The 7478-nt window shown below is 39.4% G+C and overlaps 1 protein-coding gene across 1 annotated transcript in view; it reads left to right on the top strand.

The window, feature by feature from the left end:
* The first annotated feature begins 576 nt into the window (after positions 1-576).
* Positions 577-7478, top strand: part of DISP1 (dispatched RND transporter family member 1) — a 198404-nt gene continuing 191502 nt past the window's right edge. The window contains exon 1 of the mRNA XM_024750475.1: positions 577-620. The gene's annotated coding sequence lies outside the window, so the exon portion shown is untranslated. The remainder of the gene's footprint in view (positions 621-7478) is intronic.

Genomic DNA, 7478 nt, shown 5'->3' with positions numbered 1-7478 from the left:
AGCTCCCTGATTCAGCCAAGCTCTCTCTGGCATCCTTCTCCTCTGCACACCCTTCCCCACCTTGTCTGACCTTTAACTCTTATTCATCATTCATTTCGGTCTCATCGGAGGAGCCATTATCTTTAGAGTCTTGGGTCAGCCCAGCTCCCTGCACCACACGACTGCCTGCAGCACGGCCATAGTTCCTCTGATACTCGATGGTTTCATTGCACTTGTTTGCCCATACATCTGTCCCTGTACTACCTTAAGCTTCCCGAGGAACAGGTCGTTGTTTGATTTATTCTCTGCCTGGTTCATTGCCGTTAGTGCCTCCCTCGCTCCATAAAATAGGGGCTTTCGTATGTTTACAGCCTACTTGTTTAATGAGTGATATATAGCAGGTGATAAAAATTTGGATTAAGGAATGAAGCAATACTGCTTTGCGGTGTGATTAACCTCTGTTTGTATTTTTGTCAACTTTCAACTAGATTGTGAGGGCAGGGGTCAGTGTCTGAGTCATCTTGCTCCTCCAGGTGCGTGAACACAGGAGACCCTTGACCAACCGACTGCAGGTCGGTTGGCTGATCCGCTGGAAAGAGAAGCAGCAGGGAGAAAGATTTTTGGCGCCTCGGCCCTTCAGGGTAAGCCCTTCTGCTCCCGTCCGTCTCTCCTCCACGAATCCTCTCTGCGATCTAGTGAGACCCCGCTGCCTCGGCAGGCAGAGAGCTCGCGGGGCGGGACTTCCGGTCCCGCTCGCGAATGCCTTCCGGCGCGAGGCGGAAGCCCGGCTCCGGGTCCTGATCGGAGCCGGAGAGTCTCAGGCACTTGTCTCCCCAGTGGATTCCTCTCCGCCCCGCCGCCGCCCCGCGCCGCGGGACGGGGGAGACCGGGTAGGGACGGGAGAGTCGGGACACCTCGCGCGGGCAGAGGGAGAACCGGGACCCCAGGTTTGAGGGAGGGGACCAGGATTGGGGGTCGGGGGACGGGGGCAGCCCTGAGGGCAGCCGTGAGGGGCTGAGGAGGGAGGCACCGGGGACCCTGAGGCCGAAGAGGCCCTGAGAAGGGGAGGAGGGTGGCGGGTGACACTGTGCAGGAGGCATCACGGAGGAGAGCAGTCCCACTTGGAGTGTCCCGGCACTTGGCAGATTGTCTGTGAGGGTGGCACGAGTTGGCGAGGGTTGACTTCCAGGAGAGGTTGGAGAGGAGGGAGGCAGTCCTTCTCTGAGGGTCGTAGATGAGAAGGACGTTTTGACCTAACGGATCAGAAAGATGACCAGCCACCTACGGGATGCTGAACTCGTATTGCCTCCTTTGCAATAATGCTGGCTTTTTGATGTGCCTTTTTTTTTTAAATTTTTTTTTTTAACCTGTGTGGATTTCGGGGAAAAATTTACATTCCCAGGGAAAACTTGAACTCTTCCTCACCCAGGTCCAACTTATGCTGCATTTCTTTGTGAAACAGATAGTGCTTTAAAGTTGTCTTCATACCAGCAAACCAACCAAAGTTTTCCTTTTGGAATCTTCTCTACCTTGCGGAGTTTAGGTTATTTCCTTTGTCATGGAATGAACTTGTAAATGCGTTTGGAATTACAGTGATAATTACATGGAAAGCCAGTGCCGTCACGTTTGCAGTTACTATTCATTGTTTTTCTGCCTAACTTTCTAATATAGTATTACTAAAAGTTATCCTGTTGTATTTAGCTTTTGAGTTTAACCAGTAAAGGCAATTTTAGATTAGGGTGCAGCCAATTACTAGCAATTCCTGTGGATTTACTGTTACTTTTTATTTCTGCTACAAAGAAAACGTATATATTTGCCATTGGTAGATTGTTAAAAAATATTGATAACCCAAGTTCTGTTGCTATATACACATTAGCATATTTAGTTTTCCTCATTGGCCATCGTGTACTATGTGGGCTCACCTTTATCATTACCAGAGGTTATTATTAATTTTAGTTATTGTCTACATTTTATTCATGTTTTATTGACTTGCAATTAATATGTACTTCCTAATCTACATCATATAGTATCTCACTTCTGCATAATTACAAAGACTGTCTTAGCTTTAGATAGATGGCAAATTTGTATTTTTGTCACAAATGGGGTGAGGTACGTAGGGAGAGCCCTAACATTGTCATTGGTGGACGGTGATATCTGATGGTTGAATCTTTTGCTTGTTTCAAGTGTTTCATATTTCAAGTGTTAACATTTTTTATTTTTAAAACTACTGTATTGGAACAGGTATCTTTTAGATCTGATTTGGTGGTCTGTCTTGCTCTAATTCAAGTAAACTAGAACAGTTTATGTTTATTGATGGCTTGGTGTCTTGCTAGCTTGTAAACTTTTTTCCCCTAGCTTTAATGAGACATAATTGACAAATCAAAATTGCATATATTTAAGGTGTACAACGTGATGATTTGATATACACATATATTGTGAAATGATTACCACAATCAAGCTAATTAACAAACCATCACTTCACATAGTTACTAATTTCTCTTTTTCTTTTTGTGGTGAGAACACTTAAGATCTACTGTCTTAACAAATTTAAAATATACAACATAGTATTATTAACTATAGCTTATAAACTCTTGATGGCCTTGAAAATTTATGCTTGAGTAAGATAGATCATTTCCTTATGTTTAGGGGCACAGCTGATACTTAAAAGTGGAAAGTATCGCCTAAACATAAACAATGCTGTAACATGGAAGTGAGCAAATTGAATAGTTTTTCAAATTAGAAAGTGAAAAGATGACACTGACCTTTAAAGTTATTCGATTAACTGGTATGTAGATTTCTATATGTCTTAATCTTATTTCTTTAAAGTAGACAATACTGTTTTTCTGAAAGGTTGATCTGATTTTTCTATATAATCTTGATTTAAAAATGTGTTCTTCCCCCTTTTCCCTTGGTTTTGGGAGAAAGCCTGTAGGCCATTAGATGTTAGTTCATAGGAGAGGATGTGATCATGTTGAAACACAAGAGCCCTGCATTCTGTGGCAAGTTTCTAATTATATATCTGAGTAGTATGTTTGAAATTTGATTGTCTTGTGTTCTGGATAATCGGAATTTTTGTTATTTGTTCTAATTGTTGAGTACGTTTCTTAGCCTTCTCTAGATAAATTCTGTTTATTCTGTAGGATTTAGATGTATTTAACAGTTTAACCAAGGGTGGCGTTTTTTTTATCAGGGTGCAGCAAATTACTAGTTATTCTTATGGATTTACTATTTCTTTTTATTTCTGCTGCAGTGAAATATGTATCTGTGTATTGGAAGAACGATTAAAACAGCTGTAGTCAAAAGTGTCTTCATATACACATACTAGCACATTTTGTTTTCTTTAATAACCCGTTTGTAATATGTGAAGTAACTTGCTATATTGAGTTTTTGGTTCTGTACTCTCTGATTATCAATTTTATTGTTATCTAGTCCATTTTCAGTTATCTGCATACCCTAGTGAGAAAGGCATTCCCTGCCTTTTGATAGAATCGGGAGGATTTGTTACAGCTGAGGAATACAGCTGCTGATTTACCATCCAGCTGCTGCATTGCCTTTGATGCAAGATGGCCCTCAACAAGATTGGCTGAGACATAGTCAATCCCTTCTTTTAGTATCTCTTTTTGTCCTTTTCCTTTCGCTGAGTTAGACCTTTTTTCTCATAGTGTCTAGGATGACCTGGCCCTCAAAGTGTGATGCAGGGCGTTTAGAGCAGCCATAAAGGACTGCAGTTATGTTAGTAGAGCCTTGTCTATTCTGCTGAGTCTGATCCCATAAGTCTTGGCAAATTTTCCAGCCTCCAGGCATTAAGTGATGGCTGTGAACCATTTGTTTACATTATTGTCGTTTGAAAAATAGTTTTAATACTAAATCATAATTGATCTGGATTATATAAATGGACTCTACTTAGTTTTGTTTTGAGTGAGGCATCACATTAAATTATATATGAGCTTTTCTATTAAAGTGATAATGATATACCTCACAATTACAAATACTCTAGAAAATACACTGATTACCTTTAGTCTTTGTTGTTGTTATTATTAGTTTTGTTTTTAATTTGAGATCCTGAGGAAAAGAAAAACTATTGGATAAAAGATTTTGGCAGAGGTTGGGACGGCTGACCATTACTGGTGACATATTAAGGGGTGATGTTTGGAGCTGTCTGCAATGGTTGGAAGGAGTGTCTCAACACTAAGGTTGTTTCTAATTGCCAGTGCCTGGTGATGATAAAAGGCAGAAAGACTTTTAGTTGCTTTTATTATTGTTTTAAAATACCCTACAGACAATGTGCTCCCTCTTTGCCTGCAGCTGGCTGGGAAAGAAATCCCTCCCACCTCTCCCACCTCCTTGAGAATGACCTGGCAGAGGCTGGGAAGTCAAAGTTTATACAGTTATTAGGAGTCTTGGAGAGGTTTGAGGGAAAGGTTGAAATGTGAATAAAAAACAAATACTGAAGTTTATTTTCAAAATTGAGAGGATGAAGGCATGGAGATTGATGAGAACATTGTATATGTGAGAAAACCAACCACTGTATATGCATGAAGGGGTCTTAATTACAGCAGAGGAGGGAGGGCAGGCCCTAGGAAGTGATACATAATCAAGTTCTAGACTTCCCCATAAGCACTAGTAAGATAAGAAGTATCATTCAACTCCTAATATTTTAAACCTAAATGATGACTATTTCACAGTAATTGAATAAAGTTGCAAAAATCAAGATAGTACAGGGAACCACCTGTATACCCTTTATTCAGATTCACCTATTTTTAACATTTTATCTCATTTGCTTTATCACTTAAGAATAAGAGCACTTCTTTTTTTTTTTAACATCTTTATTGGAGTATAATTGCTTTACAATGGTGTGTTAGTTTCTGCTTTATAACAAAGTGAATCAGCTATACATATACATTTATCCCCATATCTCCTCCCTCTTGCATCTCCCTCCCACCCTCCCTTTCCCACCCCTCTAGGTGGGAGATATGGGGATATATGTATATATCAGCACCAGCTGATCTCCCTGTGCTATGCGGCTGCTTCCCACTAGCTAGCTATTTTACGTTTGGTAATGTATATATGTCCACGCCACTCTCTCACTTTGTCCCAGCTTACCCTTCCCCCTCCCTGTGTCCTCAAGTCCATTCTCTACATATGTGTCTTTATTCCTGTCCTACCCTTGGGTTCTTCAGAACCTTTTTTTTTTTTTAGATTCCATATATATGTGTTAGCATATGGTATTTGTTTTTCTCTTTCTGACTTCACTCTGTATGACAGATTCTAGGTCCATCCACCTCACTACAAATAACTCAATTTCGTTTCTTTTTATGGCTGGGGAATATTCCATTGTATATATGTGCCACATCTTCTTTATCTGTTCATTTGTTGATGGACACTTAGGTAGGTTGCTTCCATGTCCTGGCTATTATAAATAGAGCTGCAGTGAACATTGTGGTACATGACTAATAAGAGCACTTTTGATTAAAGTAGAAAGCTCATATAAAATATACTCCCAAGTTCAACTGCTAACTTTATTTCTTTTCCTAATAAACAGTTATTTATTGGTTCTAATTCTCTGAGTTCTAGTGCTGGAAAGGACCTCGGGAGACAATGTGATTTGACTCCCTTAAAGCTAGTAAATGTTGACCAATCCAGGACAGGTAGGTTTTGAATTCTAAATGTCCATAGCATCTTCCAGGGTCTTATCATCTTGACAGGTAGGATTCCTTTGTCTTTTTGTTGCTTTGTGGCTTATACATTTTCATTTGATGAAAACAAGCATGTAAAATGTTATTCCCTAGACCTAACTGAAATCTCCCTTGCATTCATTTAAATCCACCTCTTCTCATTCTGAATCTTGTTTCTTCTTCCTGTAGAAAACAACTGAACAACATCCTTTTTAAGAACACACAACCTATTCTATAATAAATACCTTTTACCTTTCCTTGGGTAAGACTTTTTTTCATGAGGGTTTCTACCTAAAACATGCTTTCTATCTCTTTAGTCAAGTTACAAGGCTTTATCTTGGTTGATCTATTAGGATTCTAGGTTTTTCATATCCTTTTTCTTTTAAATTTAATTTATTTTTTTTTTATACAGCAGGTTCTTATTAGTTATCTGTTTTATACAAATTAGTGTGTATATGTCAATCCCAATCTCTCAATTCATCCCCCCCCACCACCACTTTCCCCCCTTGGTGTCCGTACGTTTGTTCTCTACAGCTGTGTCTCTATTTCTGCCTTGCAAACTGGTTCATCTGTACCATTTTTCTAGATTCCACATATATGTGTTAATATATGATATTTGTTTTTCTCTTCTGACTTACTTCCCTCTGTATGACAGTCTCTAGGTCCATACACATCTCTGCAAATGACTCAATTTAGTTCCTTTTTGTGGTAGAGTAATATTCCAATGTATATATGTACCACATCATCTTTATCCATTCATCTGTCTGGGGACATTTAGGTTGCTTCCACGACCTGGCTATTGTCAGTAGTGCCGCAATGAACATTGGGGTGCATGTGTCTTTTTGAATTACGGTTTTCTCTGGGTATATGCCCAGTAGTGGGATTGTTGGGTCATATGGTAATTCTATTTTTAGTTTTTTAAGGAAACTGGGTATTGTTCTCCATAGTGGCTGTATCAATTTACATTCCCACCAGCAGTGCAGGAGGGTTCCCTTTTCTCCACATCCTCTCCAGCATTTGTTGTTTGTAGATTTTCTGATGATGCCCATTCTGACCGGTGTGAGGTGATGCCTCGTTGTAGTTTTGATTTGCATTTCTGTAATAATTAGTGATGTCGAGCAGCTTTTCGTGTGCTTCTTGGCCATCTGTACATCTTCTTTGGAGAAATGTCTATTTAGGTCTTTTGCCCATTTTTTGATTGGGTGTTTTTTTAATATTGAGCTGCATGAGCTGTTTATATATTTTGGAGATTAATCTTTTGTCCATTGATTTGTTTGCAAATATTTTCTCCCATTCTGAGAGTTGTCTTTTCATCTTGTTTATAGTTTATAGAAAGTTGTTAAACTTTCTTTTAAGTTTCATGAGGTCACATTAGTTTATTTTTGTTTTTCTTTCCATTACTCTAGAAGGTGGGTCAAAAAAGATCTTGCTGTGATTTATGTCAGAGAGTGTTCTTCCTGTGTTTTCCTCTAAGAGTTTTATAGTGTCCAGTGTTACATTTAGGTCTTTATTCCATTTTGAGTTTATTTTTGTGTATGGTGTTAGGGAGTGTTCTAATTTCATTCTTTTACGTGTAGCTGTCCAGTTTTCCCAGCACCACTTATTGAAGAGGCTGTCTTTTCTCCATTATATATCCTTGCCTCCTTTGTCATAGCTTAGTTGACCGTAGATGCGTAGGTTTATCTCTGGGCTTTCTATCCTCTTCCATTGATCTATATTTCTGTTTGTGTGCCAGTACCATGTTGTCTTGATTACTGTAGCTTTGTAGTATAGTGTGAAGTCAGGGAGTCTGATTCCTCCAGCTCCATTTTTTTCCCTCAAGAT

Source organism: Neophocaena asiaeorientalis, unplaced genomic scaffold (genome assembly GCF_003031525.2).
Source record: "Neophocaena asiaeorientalis asiaeorientalis breed wild unplaced genomic scaffold, Neophocaena_asiaeorientalis_V1.1 scaffold430, whole genome shotgun sequence".
NCBI classification, from domain to species: domain Eukaryota; kingdom Metazoa; phylum Chordata; class Mammalia; order Artiodactyla; family Phocoenidae; genus Neophocaena; species Neophocaena asiaeorientalis.
Note: the sequence above shows the minus strand (reverse complement) of the source record. Positions and strands in the feature narration are given on the sequence as shown.